The 22410-nt window shown below is 49.5% G+C and overlaps 2 long non-coding RNA genes across 3 annotated transcripts; one reads left to right on the forward strand and one right to left on the reverse strand.

Annotated features, from left to right (window-relative positions):
• Positions 1–232: 232 nt before the first annotated feature.
• On the reverse strand, positions 233–2314 carry LOC135982479 (uncharacterized). Its single transcript, XR_010599864.1, has 2 exons — positions 2219–2314; positions 233–1130 (listed from the first exon to the last, which is right to left on the reverse strand). It is a non-coding gene; the product is annotated as an uncharacterized LOC135982479 (long non-coding RNA).
• On the forward strand, positions 2236–21514 carry LOC135982478 (uncharacterized). 2 transcript variants are annotated; one of them, XR_010599863.1, is made up of 4 exons: positions 2236–2634; positions 2931–3066; positions 5142–5235; positions 6344–21514. It is a non-coding gene; the product is annotated as an uncharacterized LOC135982478 (long non-coding RNA). The 2 variants fall into 2 exon arrangements; XR_010599862.1 differs by having other exon boundaries at positions 2239–2634; positions 5142–21514.
• Positions 21515–22410: the final 896 nt, after the last annotated feature.

Genomic DNA, 22410 nt, shown 5'->3' on the forward strand with positions numbered 1-22410 from the left:
GTCTGAATTATTTGCCCCAAAGCTGCAGGTTTACCTGAAAACAGCTCACAGAAGTGTGCTTGTCTTTAGCACTCAGATGCCCAACTCCCAATGGGGTCTAAATCCAAATAAATCTGTTTTACCCTGTATAAAGCTTATACAGGGTAAATTCATAAATTGTTCGCCCTCTATAACACCGATAGCGAGAGATGCACAGTTGTTTGCTCCCCCAGGTATTAATACATACTCTGAGTTACTTAATAAGGAAAAAAGTGATTTTATTAAATACAGACAGTAGGATTTAAGTGGTTCCAAGTAGTAACAGACAGAACAAAGTAAGTCACCAAGCAAAATAAAATAAAATGCGCAAATCTGTGTCTAATCAAACACCAAATACAGATAAGATCCCCACCAGTTCCAGAATGTTCGCTTTTACAGGCTAATCTCCTTTTAGCCTGGGTCCAGCAATCACTCACACCCCCTGTAGTTACTGTCCTTTGTTCCAGTTTCCTTCCAGTATTCTGGGGGGTGGCGACAGTAGCGTAGCTAGCGGGGTGCAGGGGAAGCAGCTGCTTCCCCGCAGCACATTTTCTAAAAGCGGCGCCTTAGTTAGTAACGGCTTGTTGTGCTCGCTGCAGGCTGCCTGTGGCTGCCTCCGTCCGTCTCTCTTCCCAAGTCCAGGCTGGGGCAGGGAGACGAAGGGGTCACAGGGAACCCGCAGCCCTGGGGGGAACGATCAGCTGCTGCCTGAAGTGCGCCCGGGCAGGCCACTTCACCACCATTGGCGGCCTCTACTGGCCCCAGGCTGCACTGGCCGGGGGCGCCATTCGCCTCCCCGTCCCCCGCCCCGACTGTTGGGAAGTGGCACCGGCGGCCCCGCACTCTGAGCGGGATCCACGCGCCGGCCTCGTACCAGACCCCGCCACTGCTGGTAGCACGAGGAAGGTTCCTCACGTCCCGCCCCGGGACGTGACACGGTGAGGGGCGCCCGGCCCGGCCCAGCCCGCAGCTCTCCCGGCATCTCTCGCCGCGCTGGGCACTAGGGGTCGCTGTGCTGTGGCTCGCCATGGCCGCGGGTCAGAGCGATTCCCCGGCGGCTCCTCCTCCCGCCCGGCGGCTTCCCAGGCTCCTGTCCGGGTAAACAGCAAAGGCTGCGGAGGAAGGAGGCGGAGAGCCTGACAACATGGGAAATCACCTGCAGCTCCTACCCGGTAGTGGCCGCTGCCGCCGCCCCGGCTCGGCTCCCTGTGCGGGGGGAGAGCGAGGGACGGGCTGGGCGAGGGGGGGGGTGGAGAAGAGGAGCTCGGCTAGAGGGGGGCGTGAGGGCGAAGGGGGTGCTGCGGGGATGTCAGCCTAGGCGGGAGCCTCTGGCTCTTTGCCGCCCGGCCTGAGCTGGGCAAGCGGGGGATGAGTTTGGGGTGGCCGGCGCTCAGCCTGGAGCACAGAGACTCCCCCAAACTGCCCCGCTGCCCAAGGGGCATGGACCCGCCAGGAGCTGCGTTCCCGGACAGCCGTGAGGGGTCAGAACCCCTGAGCAGAACCGGGCCCTGTAACCCCGATCTAGGCTGTAACCCCTCTGTACCCTGCACACACACAGGGCTGGAACTGGGGGGGCTGCCACACCCCAGGCTTGAAGGGGGGGGCGCAGCATGGTCGCAGCGTGGCTGGAGGAGCCATGGTCAGGGGGATGCAGCGTGGCTGGAGGAGCCGGGGGGGGGGGGGGCAGAGCGGCCGGAGGAGGAGCCATGGGGGGCGTGGACAGAGGAGGAGCCAAAGGGGGGCGCCTTTTTAATGTTTGCTCCCCCTGCTCTTAGAACCTGCCTACACCACTGGGTGGAGAGGCTCCTTCTTTAGCCAGCTGAAGACAAAATGGAGGGGTCTCCCATGGGTTTAAATAGACTTTCTCTTGTGGGTGGAGACCCCCCCCTCCTCACTCCTATGCAAAGTCCAGCTCCAAGATGGAGTTCTGGAGTCACCTGGGCAAGTCACATGTCCCTGCAAGACTCAGTCTTTACAGTCCGAAGCCATTGCCCACACATAGGCGTGCGCAGGGGGTGTGCCAGGTGTGCCCGTGCCCACTCTAATGCAGGGCAGTCAGAGCTGTGGGGGGCGGGGCTGCGTGTATGGCTCCATGCTGAGCCAGACGCTGCTAGGAGCCTGAGGGGGGTTGGACAAGGGGCGGGGGCAGTCGGGGGACAGGGAGCAGGGTGGGTTGGGCCGGGGGGTGGGATGCTCTCACCTCGGGGGCAGCTCCCCACCGTCCCTGCGTGCAGGGAGAGTCTCGGCAGAGGCAACGCTGCCCACTGCCTCCCTCCCAGCACTGACCCGGTTCCCATCCCATTGACCAGGAACCCCGGCCAATGGGAGCTGTGGGGGGGCGGTGCTAGAGTCCCTGACCGCGCACCCCCAGCAGGGAGGGGGAGGGAGCTGCTCCAGCTCGTCTTGCTCAGCCTGTCCCGCCTCCCGGGGCTGAGCCACCTGGGACCAGTGCAGGGGCCGGGTCATTCTCGACCAGCATGGGGGGGGAGGGCTCGTCTGGGCCCCAGGCAAGGGGGCTCTAGCACTCCCCCCCCTCCCACTCTGATTCCCCCACCAACCCCAGCTGTGACACTGACTCAGCCCAGTCAAGGCAAATAGCCCCCGCCCAGCAGGCCGGTGAGTGTGGCGGGGGGACAGGCAGGCGGGGGTGCTGGGTCTCTGGGGATGGTGCTGGGCAGTGGGGGTCTGTGTGGGGTACTCCTGGGCCCCAGGGGGAATGAAAATAGCCCAGGTCCCCCCTCCTGCAGTGTTCTTTGCTTCCCTGTAGAAAGTGAAGGAGAAACTGGTGTGTGATTGGGAATGTTCATGGCATAGTTTGGGGGCATTACCCCCCAAATAAAGGTGAGGGGTGGGGGGGCCACATGGGATGCAAGGTCACGCCACTGCCTCCCCCCCCATTTCTGTGAAAACAGAGTTGCTGCAGCCCTGCTGAAAAAAGAAGGTGCTGCTGATCTTCCTGGACTTTGCAGCTAGACACCACCTTCTGGGTCCTAGTGCTGGCTGAGCTCCCTTCTGTGTGCTGGGAGCCATCCTTCATTTTGTACAACAGTGAGTTGTGGGGCGGGGCGGGGCCGGGCATCGCAAGGGAAAAGAGGCGGGGGAAAGAAGGTGGTGGGATGGGGAGGAGATGGAGCTGTGGGAAGGAGGCATGGGATGGGGAAGAGAAGGGGATGAGGGAAGCGGGGGGAGGGGGGAAGAGGCAGTTTGGGAAGGAAGGGGATGTGATGTGGAAGAGATAGAATGGTGGAGAAGGGGCATGAGATGGGGAAGGGAAGGGGAAGTGGGGGCCTAGCGTGTAGATCCCCTTGGCAGCAGCTGGGGCTCCCCTGTTAAGCAGGCCCCTCAAACCCTCACTCTGACAAGCCCCACCTCCCCTGCATCTGTACCACCCTGATGAGCCCCCCCAGCCACCCTCCCCACTGAGCCCCAACCACCTACACCCAGACCCGCACCCAAATGAATCCCACCTTCCCTGCATCCAGACCCTCCCCCCGCTGAGTTCCAACCACTTTCACTTGGTCCCCCCTGCAGACTCTCATTACCCCTGCACCTGGAATCTCCCTGTACATCCAGATCCCCCACTGAGCTGCCTGCACCCAGACTGCCCCACACAGAACCCTCTTACCCCCGCCCAGCCAATCACCGCCTCCCCAGCGCTACACATGACCTTTGTTGACTTACATCAGTCATAGCACTCTTCCACCACTGTGCTCCAGCTTGGCTGGCGCTCTCTGCACCTATCCTGTAAGTGCCATCACGCCATTGGTCAAGGGGATGTCCTGGGGGTGGGATTTGGTGGGGACTCTGTTCTGAGCTGCGGCGTGGTAAGGGGGCTGGGCCGGGCAGGTTGGATATGGGTCAGAGGGTCTCAGGGGCAGTCAGGGGATGGGGAGCGGTTGGATAGGCATGGGAGTCCTGGGGGTCTGTCTGGGGGCAGGGGTGTGGTTAAGGGTCAGGGCAGTCAGGGGACAGGTAGGGGGTAGGGTCCTAGGAAGGCAGTTACAGTGGGGGGGGGTCTCAGGAGGGGGCAGTCAGGGGACAAGGAGCAGGGGGGGTTGGGAGTTGGGAGGGGGGCAGTCGGGGGTGGGAAGTAGGAGGGAGTGGATGGGGGCAGGGGCGGGGCTAGGGCAGGGTGGGGCGGGGCTAGGGTGGGGCTCCCTGGGTGCACACCCTAATGAAATGTGCTGCGCACGCCTATGTGCCCACATGGTATCTTGTATGTCTCCAGGAAGACTTCGTATGTGTATTGGAGCATTCCAAGATGCATTGTTCCCCAAGTGCTTCCTGGTTAGGTACTTAACCTTGCGAATTCCTTCCTAAAGAAACTGACCAAATGCTTCACAAAGCTTACTTAGAAACCAAGCAAGTATACAGCCCATATTCTTAACCTCAAGTAGAAAATGATATATGTGTACAAATAGGATGAATAGATATAGTAGACCATAACCTTTACGGAGATATGTTACATGGCACAGGCAGCACAAAACATGTTCCAGTTATGTCATACATACATTTATAAACACACACCCCATAAAGCCTTATGGGGTACACTGTCACAGAGCCTATATAAGAAAAAGACCCAAAAATCGGGACTGTCCCTATAAAATCGGAAAATCTGGTCACCCTACCCCTAACTGACAGTTATACTGGCACAAAACCTATGTGTAGACCAGATGGTAGAGGATTTTTGTCAGTGAGAAAAAAGCTGGTGAAAGTAGATCGTGAATTAGGCTCATCATCCTCTAGGGGGCATGATTGGACTGGATAACATCTAGGATTTAGGCAAATTGTTCCTAGTCAAAAGCATTGCACAGTAGCTGTTTACATGTAGGATTGAAGACTTTTCATAATGAACGTGCCACATAAAAAGACTTGAAAAGGAACTTGCTGCTCTGGCCCATCCCAAAACCCTTTGTACTTTCTACAGAGCCTGTGCCTACACTTCATTGTGTTAGTTATACCATTCTTGTAATGCCCTAAACACATCTGACCATTTTTTTAGTGAAATATTTACAGGCGTCCCTGTGAGGTAGACGTTATGCCAAGAAACGTCTCACATCAAACTTTGACTACAGCGATCTCACGTGCTCAGGCCATTCCTCTTTCTCTCCCTTATCCCACAGCTTTTCACTTCCAGCTCAAGTATTAGGAGCAAGTTTGAGTCTGTATCACCAAATTCATATCCAGGTCTGGTCTGTGAACTCCCACAGATGGTGGGTAAGTAGAAGGGTTGGATCTGGGAATTTGGATCAGCCCATTGTAGAGATATCTGAGAAATTCATATTCAGATTTCTGTTCCAACACCCTGTCAAATTTGGGGGTTGGATTTGGTTCAGAGCTATCTCCAGTTACGTTACGTACTTGTAAAAAGTATTTTTCATAAGAATATCCCAGCACTTGAGTCACCTGCCCGTTGCAGCCATCCCACCGTTCACTAGGCTTGTGGTTCTACCCCTTCGCCCACCCTCTGCCTATTTGTCTGTTCTGATTAGAAGCTCTTTGGGACAGCGAGTATCTTTGTGGTCTGGGTTGATACAGCGTCTAGTGCCATGGGGTTCTGGGCCCGGATAAAGTTTTCTAGGTGCCATAGTAATACAGATAACAATTGGCAGGTGCGGACATGACATGGATGGGACCTACCAGAGCCTTTCCATATCTTTTCTCAGCTTCTCTGAAGTGCAAGATTCTTGATTGTCTCATCTCTGTGCATGTCCCGCAGGTCAGAGGTGGATACACAGCACATGGATTTACTTATCACTCTGGCTTTAGAAAGAGAAGACTTTTTACATTTCTCAGAACTGCCTGAGAAGATAAACGCCCTTGGGATAGATTCTGTCTCCCCCAGGCATCTGAAATGCATTACTAGGAGCTGGAAGAGAAGTTCTTCCACCACAGGCATAGCATAGGGCTAGCATAAGCAGCCCTACTTTGGCCACTCATAAGCTCCAGTGCAAGGGGTGTGCTTGGGGTCTGAAGGGGGTAGCTGTAGCACATGCTGCTTTGGAGATTCTGAGCTGTTCCAAACTGTGGCGCATTCCATAAGCAGCCCTCAGGAGGGTGCTGTAAATTAGAGCACAGCCACCTTTGCCCTGCCCCTCCCCTGGGCTGTAACTCTGCGTCAGTCCAGGGCAGTTCTCTTTGGTCTCCGCCACCCCCTCTGAATTGTATACTATACCCCAAGCAGAAACGTTTTCCTGACAAAGTCTTTGCACCTTGGGGTGTTCCAAAAATGAAGTGGCTGATGCCAGGATATTTTAAGCAATTGCTTTAAAGTTTCTCTTTTTTCACAGTCAGTCAGTCATGCTAATACTTATTTCCTCGCTAGTTTGTTACGAGAAAGTTGCACGTGAGTTCTGGGCTATCAGCATCCCTCCATCTGCATTGGAAGCCAAACACTCCCCTTTCCTATCCACTCAAACTACTGCAGGCTTTAGCCCCTCACGTCTCCCTATGAACAAATACAGCTTCCCAGGCTGATGGACCTGCAGCCATTACAGCGAGAAGACTCTAAGGGGAGACCACATCAGCCTGCTCACAGGGGCCCCTGATCAACTCCTGTGTGCAGCCCCATCCTCATCCTCCCAAAGGCATGGGGGATTGTCAAGAAAGTGCCGTCCATGCACACTTTATATTACTCTTCTAGCAGGAACCGCCAAGACCATCCTGCACAAAAAAAGGGGAATGACTATGTTTGATGAATTAAGCCCATAAATTGAGCCACGGCCCCGTAACTATTGACTGGAGTCCCTTTAGACTTGCTAGGAACATTACTGCTCTATTAGAATTTTATGGCTCTTTCGTTAAAGATACACTCATCAGTTTTACTCACGTCGCTTGATGAAAGACATTAAGTCATTGGAGAGCATCCAGAGCCGGGTAGTAAAGTGTGACACTGGCTCTAAAACTGACTATTATGGCGGAAGCCGGTGAATTTATTTGCAGCAGCAGCAGCACAGAGAAGATTCAGAGGACAATGACTCACCTCCATAAACTACAAGTGGAGGCAGATAGAGGTGTGCTACACAAACTCAGAACATTCCCCATGCAAAGTGCTTTATAAACAATCCTTGCCAGGGGAAGAAGTATTTTTCTGGTATTATAAATTGACACAGAGGTTAAGTGACTTGCCCAAGGTTGTTCAAGAAGTCTTTAGCCAGGCTGGGATTGGAATCCAGGAGTCCTGGCTCCAGGGCCTGTCCCAGGACCAGGCAGAGTCTCTGAGGCCATTGAAGGAAATCAGCAAAATATATGTATAATGTACAGGTATAATATGGTGAAGCCAGGAATCCTCGTCCACCAATATGCATAATGTACAGGGCAAGGTATCACAAGGCCACATACTGCTCTCAGATGCATTGGTACCACCCCATTGAAGTCACTGGGATTGCTGAAGTGCAGCAGAAAGAATTTGTCCCCCAGGTACTAGAGATGGCAAAGACCTATCACTGTAAAGTCATACAGTCCATCATTTGGCTGGGACAGAACTGTCCTCTACTGTATTTTCTCCCATCTCAATTTAAATGTCCCAAGTGATGGAGGTTTCTGCCACTTTCCCATGGGTGACTGTTCCACATTTTAATAGATCCACCATTAGGAAGTATTCTCCTTGTTCAGCCTAAATGGTTTCTATCATTGCTATCACCAGGGGAGCTGCACTGGTGCGAGGCCACTGACAGGAAAAAATACAAGCACAGACAAGACCATAAAGAGGGGCAATACCCTGCCTGCACTCTGAGAGCTCTATGTCTGCTGCTCAGACCCATATTCCCTTTTTGGCCATTGTGTCACATTGCAAACTCATCTAATTTGCTGACAACTGGGTTTCTTTCAGCGTTACTGCTCTGCTGAGTCTCCCTGCCAGTGCCTGTGAATGCCTGTGTTTCAGATTACATTTCCCACCATCTTTTCATGCCACTTGGATTATTTTACTGTGGCTTTAACATGCTCTTTCCTTTTGGAACTGTGAATTCATGCAGCCCAGTTTAATCATCAAAACAGGAACTGTATCTGGCAAAATACTTACCATTTTGCACAAAGAGCAAAGCACAGAAGAGTGGTAAGAGATTTGCAGGGAGAGGAGGGAAATGCACTGCAAGTGGGAGAGAAACAACTCCAAGGAGCAAACTCAGAAGCCAGGGGTCTCGCTATAAGGCAGGGAGGGTACACAGAGCTCTCCAAACACCATGTCACGTTAAATGGGACTCTCTCAACCAGGAATGGGTTCTCTGCCAAGCAAAAAAGAATGGAGACACGATACCTTCTTAGGGCCTGATCCTGCACACACTACTAAGCATAGTGCATTAATATGGTGAGTAAATGGATTGAGTTCAATGGGATAATGATCATTCGTAGCAAGCACTATGCTTGGTAGCAAGTGTTTGCAATTCTTGCCAACCCCAAGCATTCAAAAATCACGAGTCAGGCCTCTGAAAACCATGAGATTGGCTTAAAAATCATGAGTTTTTTTTAAATTAGGTCTCACTGTATTTACCTTCTGGTTTCTGAGCCTTTAGATTGCATTCAGGTTACATTTTCAAGGTTTTCTATGCAACCCGAGGGCTTGAAACCAACTGTTTTTTAAAACGACAATGGAGATTCTCACATAATTACAGAAATCCAGGAGCTGGGGGTTTCAGAAGCACACCAACTATCACAAGACTCACAATACAACACTCCCTGTACATTGAATAAAGAGGGGGTATGTGGAGGGGGGCGCTTTCAGAATGTGTTTAGATTCCTTACCTTTGTTTCGTACTGTTTATTTGATGTTAAGTAAAACAGCAAAGCGTGCTTCCTGTATTAGAAAGAAGAAATCCGACAGAGAAGCAACAATATTAAGTCTCCTTCAGCAGAACCATTTTCAATTGATGGCCTCTACCAGGTCTACTGTGGCTGTTCCAGAGGGCTAGACTTGTAAATCTCAATGCCTCAGTCACCCCCTATATTCAAACACACCTCAGAGTTTGCAAAAGAGCCTGTCCATGTGTGCACAAGAGCTGTTTGCACATGCAGTTACTAACCCTTTGCTTACCTGCACAAAAAGATGTTTTGCCCCTTGTAAGGATGTCCTGAACAGCTGGGTTTTCAAAGTTGTGTCTCTGCTGCCCCCTAGTGTGATCCTACAGGACTTCACAGCTACAGCAGGGATAACAAGGAGTCCGGTGGCACCTTAAAGACTAACTTTTATTTGGGCATAAGCTTTCGTGGGTTAAAAACCCACTTCTTCAGATGCATGGAGTGAAAATTAATTAATTAACGTGTTAATTTTCACTCCATGCATCCGAAGAAGAAGGAGGACATGGTCAAGCCTTTCCCTTTGTACAGAAATTGACAAAGGGGGCATTTCCCCATCTTACTCTCCCTTTGTTTTTTGTATTGCACATGCCTAGTGTGTTGCATGCTAAAAATAAGTCTTTCCTGTCCCAATATGCAGAAGTCACTGCAGGTATGACATGAGTTATTTTATAGTGCAAAGTTTGACTATCTAGTCATAGCAGAGCCCATTTGTTTTAGAGGTAGGCTTTTCCTTCCTCTCAGCCTATTGTTTGCCTTTTCCATTTGTATTAAAAATAAAATCTTTGAAAACTGCAAGTAAGGAGAAAAAAAATGTATTCTTTCTGAAACTAGCAATTCTCCAAACAGGAAGGTTAGCTCTTTCCTGTTTAGACATTATGTCCAAAGAAAGGAAATTGGGATTTTAAATTGTAATAATAATTACATAAAGCAGTGGTATGTAAACATTAATAAGTATCAAAGCGGGTTGCACTGTTTATTTAGCGTGTGCTGAATGGTATCGCTTTGTTTCGAGTTTTTGTCTGTTGGCCAGTTCATGGGCGTTACACCCAGATGTAGATTCATGAGCAATCATACCTCTAGTTTGATCACCTGTATGCCTCACCCAGGCTCTCACAGTATGAGGGGGGCAATATGAGTCTGCCTCAGATCTGTGTGAATTACAGCATAGAGGGCAAATGTATGTCCTCTGCAATGGAGTCAAATAGGGAACATTGTTAGAAAATGACACGGATGCGGCAGTGGCTTTCAGAACACAGAAGAATGTGTCTGAGCTTCACAAAATTGTAATGCTGACAAAAGGCTGAGAATTTCAGTCCACATTTGTCATCACTGTTCATAACAATGAGCTGGCAATTGAATTTTAGTACTGAGATATGGCGTGTTATTACCGTAGTCAAATATTTAGCACCGATGTGGCACTTCTCATCAATAGAGCTCATGGTACATTTTAAAGGTGAGTGCATTTGATTATCCTCCATTTTACAGATGGGGGAACGCAGGTATAGGGAAGGGAGGTGACCTGTCTGAGGTTGCACCCAGCGAATTTCTGGCAGAGGTGGGACTAGAACTCAGCTTTCATTTCCCAATCCACTCCCCCATTTAGGGGATCATGCTGCCTCCCTTAGACAGTGAGAGAGAGTGTCAACCACCTAGGGGAAGAAATGGAAACTCCCCTGAGATGCTAATACTATTTATTCTACCTTGTAAGATTTTTTCAAAGTGCATTTCAATCACCAGGGAGACTGGAGTCCTCTACTTATCCACAGAATTAAAGTACTTCAGCAACAGGGGGTAGGGATAGCTCGGTGGTTTGAGCATTGGCCTGTTAAACCCAGAGTTGCAAGTTCAATCCTTGAGGGGGCCATTTAGGGATCTGGGGCAAAATCAGTACTTGGTCCTGCTAGTGAAGGCAGGGGGCTGGACTCGATGACCTTTCAGGGTCCCTTCCAGCTCTATGAGATATACCTATCTCCATATATTATAACAGAGTGAATTCTCCACACGCTGCCCACCAATTTGCCTTAGCCTGGCCTGCAGGGACAATTTTCTAGGGATGATAAGGTAGTTAAGGCTCGGTGCTTTCTAAAGCTGGCACCTAGTACGGCAATAGCTTAGGCATGATGTGGACACCTGTCCACTAGGCACTTGATTGGGACTACCAGTACATGCAGCCATTAAACACTCAGAGAGTAGCCCCTTTGGGTCACTACCTGCCTGGGTGAGATTTGAACCAGTGACACATATTCACGGAGTCTGGCTTCCAGCTGACACTGCCAGCGTTCCTGAGGCAAGCCAGTGTGAGAAAGGGCTTTAAAGAGAGAAACTGAAAGGGGTGAAGGCCTTGCTGATGGAAGCACCTCAGAGCACCCAGCTTATAAACTGTGACAAGAATCTTCATCATTGCCTACCTCCCAGCTGATTGCAGGGTTTGGAAATGTTTCCCTGTGCATGCCTGGGACTGGGGGGTTAAGCTGCAAGGGAGTAAAAAGAGGAGTAGTGAAAATGAGGAGAAGGACCTAGGACCTAATTCAAAGCAGCAGATCCTAGGCCTGTTCTAGGCTCAGTCCTGTTTGGGAGCTCCTTTTGAAAGACCAGAGTTGAGGGTAGGGGAGTGTCTGTCTTATTTCCCTCCAAACTTCTCACTGGAGAGCTCAAGGATGTTAAAAATGCATCAGCAATCAAAGGGCTACTTTAAAATGAGGCCATTTTTTTCAAAACAATAAAAAATGCCAATCAGGGAATTAAATGGAGAGTGCCTGAGAGCAACAGCACAATGGGGAAGTTATATCAAACTAAAGAGAAAATAAGAGGACAGGCAAATATCTAGTACAAAGCTGAGCCTTCTTATAGTCTCTTTTGTCAAGAGGTCTCAAGGTTCATTAATTAGCTCTCACAGTGACCCTTCTGAAAGCTAAATTTTGGGGCCCGCACTGCCACAGCTGCTGTGACATACCAGGGCACAAACCAAAGTAGTGAGGGGCTGTGTTACCCTTGCCCTGTGACCTTGGGTGTCTTACAGTGCCTTGCTGTAGTAGCTCCCACCTGAACCACTCACAAACAGCCTTCCAGCATGCAAGCCACATCCTGAACGTCTGTGTGTAACTGCAGTCTGCCAGCTATACTGTATCTTGCCAGCCTGGGTTATACCGCAGGGTGACCCCAATGGAACTCCAGTGCCAAATCTTCCCCCAGAAATGTATGACCTGTACTGCCCTGCACTCTTCTGGTCAGTAAAATATATTAAGGGAATAATATGCCATCTTATTGCTTTAAATGGAGTTGCCCAGACACTTCAACTTAAACACACTGGATTAGATAAAACAGTAGCACAAGTTTATTAACTACAAAGAGAGAGATTTTAAGTGAGTATAAGTAATGAGGCACAACAGTCAGAAATGGTTACAAGAAAAATAAAGATAAAACACTTACTAGTATCTACTTAAAAAACTATCTTAGTTGCAAAGCAAACTTTCTCACCACATGCTCCAGCAGATTATTGACCAAATTTTCAGGCCAGGAGCCCTCCCCCAGAGTCCAATGGCTTTTTCATTTTGTCTTCTCAGGTACAGAGAATGAGGTGGTCAGGGAGAGAGGGGGTGTGTGCCTTAGAGTGTTTGTCCCTCATTTTTATAGTTTCAGTCATCCTCTTCTTGAAAAACATTTTCAGCTGAGACCCAGGAGACAAAGAGTCGATGTGGAAGGATGTTCTCTGTTGGGTTTTTTCCCCACACCTGTTTGAACTTCCTTTGTTTTCCCTCCCTACTGATGACTCTCTTTACCTTAAATGCAAATTAAGGCAAGCATACATTCCTTCCTTTGTTTAGGACAGACCTGACTTCTGCCTGGGTAGGGCTGTGGGGTTTGGAATGTGTGTTAATATCATACAGAGGAATCTGATAACTTCACATACAATGTTGACACTCATATTTTATCAGGACAATACTGACCAGCAAATTATGAGTGTTCAAATGATACCTTACCAGGCATACTATGTACAAAGATTATTTTAAAAGTGTGTGTTGAGTGTAACTATTGAGGGATGTATTCTATCACAGCTGCAAACTGAGCTGGGGTCCTCCCCAAAATCAAGGCATCCTTGGCCATTGTTTTCAATTGGTTTTCCAGTTTGAAGCCTATAGTTGCAAGAAAAGGAGCAAGAAACTTAGGGCCTGATTTTCAGAAGTGCTGAGCACTCACAATGTCACCTGAAGTCACTGCAGGCACTAGCAACTTTGAAAAACAGGCTATTGCTCTTTTAAAATGAAAGAGTAGCCCTGACATTTCTAATGGATCTGATGGCACTAGGTTACATGCAAGTTCCCTCCCAGCCAGATACCTGTAGCTGAGCCAGCTCCTCTGCTGAGCAGAAGCCAATGGGAGAGGAGGGCGCCCAACACTTCCAAGAAGGTGCTTGGCACTTTGTAGGGACACATCTAGAGAGACGAGATGATTAAGATATAGATCAATACAAAGCTAACTAGAGTGACAATATTCACTAGCCCGTATCTTCAAAATTCAATTTAAGAATAATTTGGAATCAGACTTGCTGGAGAACAGACTCTAGTGAGGCACAGTAGAGCCAGTTTAGTTTAAATAAAATTGGAGTTCCTTCCTCTCAGTCCCTGAACCTTCACCCAGGTGTCACAGTCATGAACCCAAGCTGAACTTTTTCTAACATTTAAAAAAAATCAATTAGCTTTCCTCCCTCTTCCCCCCATTGTTTCTGTGTGTGTGCAGTTCTCCTCTCCCAGATTCTGACTGGGGATGGAAGTAACAAATCACATGAGAAGAACTTGTCTCCATACAATCTCCAGTCCTGTGTTAGACTCAAGAGATTCCGAACATTTGAGATCCACCCCTCAGTTGCCAGAAGAATATCCTCAGTGTTAAAGCCTACAGTAAAAAAACAGAACAAAATGGTAACATTGGTGATAACTGAAGCTTCATCTTCCAGTGCTGGTCCCTGTGTGTACTCTACACATGGGTACCATGCACGCCATGTGCCTGAAGCTGGAAGTTTTTCCAAGCAGTGTTCATTGACCCGCACATGGGCAGTATCTCCCCCATGCTCCCAATCGAGTGTAGAAGGGGCGGTGTGGGTTGACATCTCTCCAGTTCCCTCTCACCGCCACATAGTCTGAGTCGGAACCTGTCCTCCTTCGCTCTTCTAATCTCTAAAAGAGTTTTTGTATATATTTGCTGTTTCGAAATCTTTGTTGTATACATAGTCTAGTATAGTGTAAGAATACTCCCCACCTCCAGTTGGGGGGAAACCCTCTTTACCCCAGGGACTATGCCCAGGGTCCCAGGCTTCAAGAACTGTGTCTCCTGCCCTTGCTCCTTTTCCATTAGTGACGAACATCAGTGGGGCCTCTACTGTCTGGGTGAGATGCACATCTCTGTGAAGTGCATCATCTGCAAGTCCTTCCCATCCAGAACCAGAGAAGCCTGAGAGCTCAGGCTGAGGGAGCACCTGATGAGGTCCTGCTCTGATCCTGGTCAGGAAGACCCCTTCTACATAGGCCTCAGCTGACCAGCAGTGCCCCTCCGAGCACGAGCCATGGAGCGCAGCCACTGTCCCAAAGCCCAAGGACTAAGAACACAGGGCTCCCCATGAGAGTAAGAAACATTCTCATGAGCATGAGGGCAGATCCCCACAGTGGGCTGCCCACAAGAAGCGCATTCCCCTCCCAAGCTGTGCCAGGTTGGGTGAAATGTCATGCACGGATACCATGGAACTGGTGCCAAAGGCCCCCCACAACTGGAAGGGAAGGTGAAGAAGAGGAATCAGACAGTGACCACGGTACCAGGGTATACAGACAGGCCAATCCCATCCACGCTCCAGATGAACCACAGGTACCGCTTTGGCAATATGGAGAACAGCCAGCTATGGCAGTCAAACTGGGTTCCTTCCATGTCTTGATGGGAACCCTGCAGACTCCAGCCCGTATGGAGACTTTTCTGACACTGAAGGAGGTCTTCCTCCCCATCCTCAGTTTCCACTTCTGTCGGACCCAATGGTTCTCAGGGAGGTTCCTACCCAGGAGGATGAATCACTGCTACAGTTTCAGGAGAGACTCCCCTTATCTATCCATCAGAGGGGGCCTCCGGGAACCAACAGCACCATCATCAGACTCAGAGAAGATAGTCCCACCAATGTCTCCAACCTGGCTCAGGAGCTCAGACAGAGCCTCGGTAACCCTCTCCACCTGGCTATGACCCCATCCCCAGGCTGGGACTCCTGGTATCGCTTCCCAAGGGGAGAAATAGGTCTCTCCTCTGGCCATACCGGGGCCCCAGCACCATCGCAGGAGTCCTACTGCTCTTCCTCCTCTTGTCTGCCAGTTCCATTGGTGTACGAGGAGGAAGACGCTGAGCTGGTAACACCAGTTCTGACTGGAGCCCATTAGAAAGTCTCAGTCTTTTTGTCGCCATAGCAGAAAGATCAAGAGGCCAAGCCATATCCTCACAGAAAATTTCTACACAAGTCTCAGGATGCATATTAGAATGCTACAGGATAGCAGACATTCCCCCTGCTCGGAGTGTTCCAGCTCACTCCACGTGAGCGCAAACAAGCTCCACAGCATCCTTATCTGATGTCCCATTGCAGGACATTTGCAAAGCTGCAACTTGGTGATCTTTCCACACATTTTATTGCACAGTATGCCCTGACTCAAGCGACAACTGCAGATGCAGGAATAAGAAGGGCTGTATTACAAACAGCTCTGCCACCAGCCTCCTCGCACCCACCTCCATGCCAATCACTGCTCACAAGTCACCCATATGTGGAATTCACATAGGCACCAGCATTCAAAGAAAAAGAGGAGATTACTTACTGTAACTGGAGGTTCTTTGAGATGTGTGGTCCTTATCTGTATTCCACCACGCGCCCTCCTTCCCCTCTGCTTCGGACTTGATTACATTGCGGTAAGCGGGAACTGGAGAGATGTCGACCTATACTGCCCTTTATGCCCTCAGTTGGGAGCATGAGGAGAGATACCGCGCATATACGAGTCAACGGACACTGCTTGGAGAAACTTTCGAATTCAGGCGCATGGCGCGCATGCATACCCATGTGTAGAACAAAGATAGGGACCTCACAATCTCAAAAATCCTCCAGTTACAGTAAGAAATCTCCTCTTCCAGTGGGGAGAAGGAGTGAATATACACTGTAGTATTGGCCTGTCTCCAAGGATCAAGTGCTCACCTTCAAAAACCCATTGTTGGCATTTGTTGGCACCACAGTTGGTTCCAGTCTCAGCAGATAGATCAAGGAATGAATGAGAAAGGAAGAATGGTCCAGGGATTAGGGTGTGAGCATGGGACCGGAGAGTCCCAAGGTCTATCTCCCTCTCTGCCACAGGCTTCCTGTGTGACTTTGGATAAATGACTTAGTCTCTCCAGGCCTCAGTGCCCCATCTGTAAAATTGGGATAATACTTCCCTGGTTCAAAGAGGTGTTATGAGGAAAAATACATTAAAGATTGTGAGGTGGTCAGCTACTATAGAAGTGGGGGGCCATGCAAGTACCCTCTCAGTGGGGTCAAAATCCATTTCCTCAATGCGTTGAGGCACACGCGTTGGGTATCAAGCACCGCCATGGTCCTGGCCATACCTATTGTGTGTATGAGATACAAATGCTTCACCGACAGCTGATTTCACCATCACGCCAGTTCACATTAAGAAGAACATTCACCCAAGACAAACACTACCTATTTCAGCGTTCTGCTAAAACTGGAAAATCTTTCCTATTTACCAGCAACGTAAAAATAAAATAATACTGGTCAATAGGAAATGGGACCCAGCTCCCCCTTGTTTTCCTTTTAGAGTATTTTCTTATATTTCTGTGGTCATTTGTACTAACAGTGTTCTTTTCATCAGTGTTCTTCTCTGAAGAGACTCATTCATAATATTCTCATTCGAATATATACACATGCGCCTTCTTGATACTTAAAAAAAAAATCTACAACTTCATTCATACACCAACACACACACACACACACACACACACACACACATCAGAGAGCTGGTAAAAAAACAGGAAATTTGCTCACAGCCACGGTCTATTTTCAGACTTAGACTGGGTTTGGGAATTTTACAATATTGAGAGGACTTGGCAGTATGACTGTATTTCCTCACCAGGACATGTACAGCCAGAACAACATGTACCGTACACCTTGTGGGGAAGGAACAGGCTACCCTTCAGACTAGGGGATAGAGATCAATGTTTATGCCATGCTCAATTGGTGGCTGGAAAACAGCTCTAATAAGCCACTAGAATCTCCATGAAGAGGTAGGCGATTTGGGGCGGAGTCAGCCATTTCAATGTACAAACAATGGGCCTGTCTGCTGCCCCCTGCCTGCATTGTACCTCACAATGAGTAAGGGCTTGGCTATACAGACATTTTTATTGTGTTATAGGATGGGTTTGTTACTAGTTGTATAGGTGGCGTGGGACCAACTGTGTTTTGTTGATGGTGCAGCACTGTAAAGTTCATGGTTAAAACAGTTTGGTATCTTCTCTGTATGACCAAATCATGGTAAAATAAATTCAGGAGATTATCCTGATAGACTATGGTCCTAAAGCCTGCCGTGTAGATACCGGGGTGCCGTTAGATTGTGTAGTAATAAGAGGTTTAAGAAAGAACAATGAACCAGCCAGCAGCCAGGATATTATAATTTTTCTACCATATTTAGTGTAGATCCTATGGCACCTGAGGAATGCACCACAATCCTTTTAACTGACACAGCCCAGGGATAGCCTGTTACGCTGATAAAGTGGCTGTACTGGGTAAGGTAAAGCCACTTAAAAGTTTATAGATTTTAAACAACAAAATACTGGATTGTATAAAAACTCAGGTCTAAAAGGGACACTGGCCACATTTCCATTTTCTTTAGTCCTTATTCTTCTCTAATCAACCAGTAGGCCACAGTTTAGGGTTTCACCCATAACACTGGGTCAGACACCACTAACTACTTTGGGAAGCATTCAAGCAACGCAATGAACACTGGCCTGATTAAGCAGCAGTCATTGCCATTCGTGGATAAGCTAAATTAGTCCCCTGTAGTCTAAGTCTACAGTTTAGGTAGGGCCCTGTAACTTACCTTAGCTCTCCATGTGCTCAGCCCTCAGCGCCATTAGGGAAGTAGCTCTCAGTGCTGCAGCACAGGGGTCCTGCTGGAGCATTTGGGGCCCTTCCCTCCACCTGGATCCTTCACAGAAGAGATATTTGGTTAGAACGGACAGCTGTGAATAGCACCTAAAGCTGCATTGAAGGTGGATTTATTTTACTCTGATTTTATTTTAATTTTTTCTGCGTGGGGAGCACCTCTGGTGCCCCAAGGTAGGCCCTCCACAGGCCCATACTCAATATGCATTAGAGACAGTGGTGGAGGAGGAGCCTTGCTGAAGACCCCTGGGTTTTATTCAGAGCCCAGCTACAGTTCTTGTGTACAAAGATTGCACTTTCTGGCCTCGTACATGGATGCTCTTGCTCTGACATGGTTGTGGTTAGTTTTTTGTAAATGAGCCTCATTGTGGTTCTCAGACTTCACCAAGTTCTTCATTCAAGAAAATGCGACTCTCCAAACTTTGGCTTCTTCATTTTCCTCTATGATTCTGCAACAAGGAGATGGGGAGGAGCACGCCTGGAGAGGTGTGAGCTCAACTCTATGTGCTGGAGAAGCAGCTTCTCTTTCTCTGTGACCCCCCTGTTGGAGTTCTCCCCGCCTCCTGCTGACGGTCTGTCACTGGCATGACAAGGTAGCACATCTTGTTTGAATCCCGGAACCTTTGGCTGGGTCCCTCACCTTCCCAGCTCCAGGATATATAAACTAATGGGGCGTGATGACCATATTTGATTGGTCTACATACTAAAATTGGGCTTCCCTTTGGAAAAAAGATGCTAGGGCCTAGAGTCTTGAATCTAATTCCTAGCTCTGCTGTAAGCTTTGCTCTGCCACAGGAGTATCAGTCACAGTGAAGATAGCAGAGTGCATGCAGCACAACGTGAACAGCAACACTTGGTTTTGTTCTGGCTTAAAATAAAGGCTGGAGATGTGCTCCAAGTCTCAGTATTTAGACTGGGATTTTGAACCACCACAAACCTTGGGAGTTTTTGCACCTATGTGCTTGATTCAGGCTTCTCTGTAATAGAGACTCGATAGCTGTCTAGATCAATTTCTTCAATCTTTTTAGGATAGTGACCCTTTATTCTAAGTCAAAACCATTTTGTGACACCCCCTTACATTTACTGTAAAAGAATAAAAAATACATCAATGATAACAATAAGCCTAGATCATATATTTGTGTGGGTGTTTTGAGATGCTGACAGAGGCTAATTGACCTTGAAGGACAAGGGTGTGTGGGGAGTGGGGAAGCAAGATCATCTTTGCTTTAGATTGTAATAACATTTTCAATGCCTCAGACTCCCCCCTCCCACCCCCAATTTCCTTTTGTGACCAATTGAGAAACACTGGTCTAGATGGTGCCAAACAGTCTGCAATGCAGCCAGTGCCTTAGTGGAGAATGAGAAGAATGATCTCCCATTTACAATCATTTCTTTTCCCTGTAATAATACACACACTAGAAACAAACCCAGTCGACAAGGTGGTATCTGATGATTTAAAAACTTTGATTCACAAGTATTTAGGCTTTGCCTCTGCTTAGATGCCAGAGGACAGAAAATGCAATACTCCTTTCCTTAGCAGAACATTTCTGATTCGTCTGTTTAGTATCTTTATTTCCCTTCTCATGAAGTCGCCAGAAAGTAAGTCTGTCAGCAATTCATGACTGCTTCCCTTCTCATCGCCTAGCCCCTGATCACCAGAAAGACATTAGTGCGATTTATGATTCATGCCTTGCCTTGCCAGAACAATATGCAATCTGATTACATCTGGAGAGTCTGAAGAAGTGGTGGGCGTTAATGCATTGACTTGTAATTCGTGTTCAGTCCAGAGATTCCCACCCCAACAAAACTCTATGGTGAAGTGCTACCACAAGTCCCCAGATGGATTTCCAGAAGGAGCTCTCCACTGAAACCATAGCCACCGAGTTACTTTCTTCTAGTCACTGCAGAGAAGAAATGCATGTTTCCTATGCACTAGCAAGCTCTATTAGGCTATGATGGGTCAGCAACGTACAGCACGCCTGCCAAAGGTGGCACGCAAGCCGATTTTTGATGGCACGTGGCGCCAGGCTGAGTGGCTCAGCCTGCCGCCACTCTGGGGTTTCCACTGCTGGTCCCACTCAGCGCCTGCTGTTGGCCTGGGTGAAGGAACCCCAGGCTGGGAGTGGGCTGAGACCCTGGCTGGCAGAAGCCAGCGGCTGAAACCCCAGAGCGGGGGCGGCTGAGCCGCTCAGCCCGCCGCCACTCGGGGGTTCCCGCTGCTGGCCCCTTCCCAGCTGGGGTCCCGCCGCCAGCCCCACTCAGCGCCCGCTGCTGGCCTGGGTGAAGGAACCCCAGGCTGGCAGCGGGCTGAGACCCCGGCTGGCAGGAGCCGGCGGCCGGAACTCCAGACCGGCGGCGGGCTGAGCCGCTCAGTCGCTGCTCTGGAGTTCTGGCTGCTGGCCCCTTGCCAGCCGGGGTCCCTGCCGCAGCCCCACTCACCTTGCTTCCAGTTGGAGTTCCAACGCAGGCCCCCTGCCAGACAGGGTCCAGGCCTCTGGCCCTGCTCAGCCCTACCAGCTGCCAGCTCCACTCACCTCAGTTGCCGTTCTGGGGTTCCAGCCGCTGGCCTCCTGCCAGCCAGTTAACAACTGATCATTCAGAAGCCTGTGTGCAGCTTAAAGTATCCAAATATATGCCAGACATTGGAAAACTCAGCAAGGAAAAGCAAGGGCAAGGATCACACTAAACTGATAAGATCTGCATTTTAATTTAATTTTAAATAAAGCTTCTGAAACATTTTGAAAACCTTGTTTACTTTACATATAACAGTAGTTTGGTTATATAATATATAGACTTATAGAGAGACCTTCTAAAAAAGGTTAAAATGTATTACTGGCATGCGAAGCCTTAAATTAGAGTGTATAAATGAAGACTCGGCACACCACTTCTGAAAGGTTGCCGGCCCCTGGGCTATGATTTGTAGCTCACCAAAAAAGTTAGAGCCTACATTTAAAAAGCGGCATATGAGGGCTGTGATGTACAAGTGATGAAGGGGACACTTCAAGAGAGGGACCTTGAAGAATAATATTTCATGGTTGAGTAATATTTCACTGTGTTACACCTATATTTAAAGAAATCCAGGCTGGTATTACAGGAGGGGAGCTGTTCTTCAGAACAGAAAGGAAAAAACAAAGAGGGAGATAACTGAAGTTAGGAGAAACAGCCCAGATTCCTCCATTTGAAGCGGTAACCATCTGTTGGATAGGAAAAACTGTGTGTTTTGCCTGCCATTCTAGTAACCTTCAGTGAAACAGACACTTTTCACCCAAAGATCGCCGTGTTTCACAACAGTAAGCAAATATCTCTATTGTTAGGAAAATTGAGGCACTGGCAAATTATGTAGCTGTCCTAAGGTCACAAAAGCAAGACAGCGGTAGCACTGGGAATAATACCTGGATCTCCCCTGCTCGCATCCCCTTGGGCTGCTCTGCCAAAGGGAAAAAGATGCTGCATTCAACCCCCCAACTCCCATGTTACAGTTTCACGAAGTACATTCACTCCCAGAAGCCCATGCTCCCAGATAAGATCTAGCCCAGCACAGTGTTTGGTAAGGTTGCCAACTTTCTACTTGCACAAAACCAAACACTCCTGCCCTGCCCCGCCCCTCCTCTGAGATCCCGCCCATGTCCCACCCCTTATCTGTGGCCCCACCCCACTCACTCCATCTCCCCTCCCTCGCTCTGTCGCTCGTTCTCCCCACCTCACTCACTCATTTTCACTGGGCTGGCTCAGGGGGCTGGGGTATGGGAGCTGGTGAGGGCTCCGGCTAGGGGTGCAGGCTCTGGGGTGGGGCCAGAAATGAAATGTTCAGAGTGTGGGAGGAGGCTCCAGGCTGAGGCAGTAGGTTGGGATGCGAGGGGGGAGAAGGCTCTGATGTGGGGCTGGGGATGAGTGATTTTGGGTGCAGGAGGGGGCTCCAGGCTTAGGGGTTCAAAGTGTGGAAGGTGCTCTGGGCTGGGGCAGGGTGCGGTGTGGGAGGGTGTGAGGGCTCTGTCTGGGGGTGCAGACTCTAGGGTGGGGCTGGGGATGAGGGGTTTGGGGTGCAGGAGGGTGGGACCGAGAGTTTCAGAGGGTGGGAGTGGGATCAGGGCTGGGGCAAAGGCCCTGGAGGGGGTCAGGGGTGCAGGCTTGGGGCAGCGCTTAGCTCAAGCAACTTCCGGAAGCAGCAGCATATCCCCCATCCTACGCAGAGGTGCAGCCGGGCTGCTCTGTGCACTGCCCCATCTGCAGGCACCGCCCCTGCAGCTCTCATTGGCCACGGTTCCCAGGCAATGGGAGCTGCGTGGGTGGTGCTTGGGGCAGGGGCACCTGTGCGGAGCCCCTGGCTGCCCTTACGCGCAGGAGCCAGAGGGGGCACATGCTGGCTGCTTCCTAGGAGCCGCACGGCGCGGAGGCTAACAGGGAGCCTGCCAGCACCACTGCGCAGC

The sequence above is a fragment of the Chrysemys picta genome, chromosome 3 (genome assembly GCF_011386835.1).
Source record: "Chrysemys picta bellii isolate R12L10 chromosome 3, ASM1138683v2, whole genome shotgun sequence".
Taxonomy (NCBI): Eukaryota; Metazoa; Chordata; order Testudines; family Emydidae; genus Chrysemys; species Chrysemys picta.